We start from the raw sequence: 2,511 nt of genomic DNA, 5'->3' as shown, positions 1-2,511 counted from the left end.
GATAGATCGGTGATTGATCGATCGGGGATTGATCGGGGATCGGTCGGGGATCGATCGGGGATTGATCGGTGATTGATCGATCAGGGATCGATTGGGGATTGATGGGTTATTGATCGGGGATTGATAGGGGATTGATCGGTGATTGATCGGTGATTGATTGGGGATTGATAGGGGATCGATTGGTTATTGATCGGGGATCGATTGGGGATGATTGGGTATCGATTGGTTATTAATCAGTGATTGATCATCTGTTGATTGGCTGTTGATCAGTTATTGACCAGTTATTGATTGGTTATTTATCTGTTACTGATCAGTTATTGATCATTGTTTGGTTGTTAATCAGTGATTGATCGTCTGTTGATTGGCTGTTGATGGGTTGTTGATCAGTTATTGATCGGTTATTGATTGGTTATTGATGCATTAATTATCAAATTTAGATGAGTTATTAATCAGTAATTGATCTGTGATTGGTTATCTATTCATGAGGGATTGATTGTTAATTGATTGGTTATTGATCACTTTTGGATCATGTATTGATCCGGTATTGATTGTCCTGATTGATTAATCAATTTTGTATTGATTGATCAGGTATTGATCAGCTGTTGATCAGCTGTTGATTGATTATTGATTGGTTATTGACCACCTAGTGATTGGCTATTGGTCATGGATTGACCAGTTATTGATCCCTTATTGATTGGCTGTTGATGGTTTATTGATCAGCTGCCAGTCAGCTGTTGCTGGGTTATTGGTTGTCTATTGATCGCTTATTGATCAGTTATTGGTTACCTATTGATCGGCTGGTTATTTGCTATTGGTTAGGTATTGATGAGCTGTTGATCAGTTATTGGTTGTCTATTGATTGTTCATTGATCCTAATGACTCCGAGTTGCTCTCTATTGATCCTGATCAGTCCCAAATTGATCCCTATTGATCCCGATCAATCCCTATTGATCCCAATGACCCCAGTTGATTCCTATTGATCCCAATCAACCCCAATTGATCCCTATTGATCCTGATCAATCTCTATTGATGCCAATAATTCCGAATGGCCACAAACCAATTCCTATTGATCCCGAGGGCTTCTTATTGATCCCTATTGGTTCTTATTGGTTTGGTTTCTATTGATCCCAATGGCTTCAAACCAATCCCTATTGATCCCAATTGATCCCTATCGATCCTGATCAATCCCTATTGATCCCTATTGATCCCAATTGGTCCCTATTGATTCCAATCAATCCCTATTGATCCCAATTGATCCCTATTGATCCCTATTGATGCCAATCAACCCCAATTGATCCCTATTGATCCTGATCAATCCCTATTGATCCCAATGACCCCAATTGATCCCTATTGATCCCAATCAATCCCAAATTGATCCCTATTGATGCCGATCAACCCCAATTGATCCCTATTGATCCTGATCAATCCCTATTGATCCCAATGACCCCAATCAATCCCTATTGATCCCGATCAACCCCAATTGCCGCCAATAACTCCTGATTGATCCCAGGTACGAGGAGCTCACCAACCTGATCCGCTCCATCCGCAACGCCATGAAGATCCGCGACATCAGCCGCTGCCTCGAGGTGCCCAGACCCACAAATTTCACCCAAAAAAACCCCAATTTCCACCCCCAAAATCCCCCGTTTCCACCCCAAAACTCCCCAATTTCACCCTAAAATTCTCCTCAAAAATCCCGGTTTTTTGCTCCAAATTTCCTCAGTTTTACCCTAAAAATTCCCCCCCAAATCCCAGTTTTTTGCCCCAAATATCCTCAATTTTCACTTTAAAATTTCTTAGTTGGGTCCTAAAATTTTCACCCCAAAAATCCCAAATTTCCACCCCAAAAAATCCCCAATTTCCACCTCAAAATTCCTCAGTTTTACCCTGAAAATTCCCCAATTTCCACCACAAAATTCCCCAATTTTACCCTAAAATTCTCCCCAAAAATCCCAATTTTTCACCCCAAAAATCCCAATTTTTCACCTCAAGCTTTCTCAATTTTCCACTAAAAATTCCCTCCAAAAAGTCCCAAGTTTTCACTTCGAAGTTTCTCAGTTTTACCCTAAAATTTTCCCCAAAATTCCCCAATTTCCACCCCAAAAAAACCCAAAAAATCTCTTAATTTCTTCCTCAAAATTCCCCATTTTTTCCCTGTTTTTTCTCTTTTTCTTCTTATTTTCTTTCATTTTCCCCCCATTTTTCCCCATTTTTTTCCCCATTTTGCCCATTTTCCCCCGAATTCTCCCCAAACCCACAATTCTCCCCAAATTTCCCATTTTCCCCCCATTTTCTCCCCATTTCCCCCCCCTTTTTCCCCAATTCCCCCCCATTTCCCCCCATTTTTCCCTATTTCCCCCCCATTTTCCCCCCATTTCCCCCAAATTCTCCCCAAACCCCCATTTTTCCCTATTTCTCCCCATTTCCTACCATTTTCTCACCATTTTCCCCCCCTTTTCCCCCATTTTTCCCCCATTTCCCCGAAATTCTCCCCAAACCCCTATTTTCCCC

The sequence above is a fragment of the Onychostruthus taczanowskii genome, unplaced genomic scaffold (assembly GCF_017590055.1).
Source record: "Onychostruthus taczanowskii isolate IOZ18803 unplaced genomic scaffold, ASM1759005v1 scaffold454, whole genome shotgun sequence".
Classification (NCBI taxonomy): domain Eukaryota; kingdom Metazoa; phylum Chordata; class Aves; order Passeriformes; family Passeridae; genus Onychostruthus; species Onychostruthus taczanowskii.
This window is presented reverse-complemented; position numbering follows the sequence as displayed.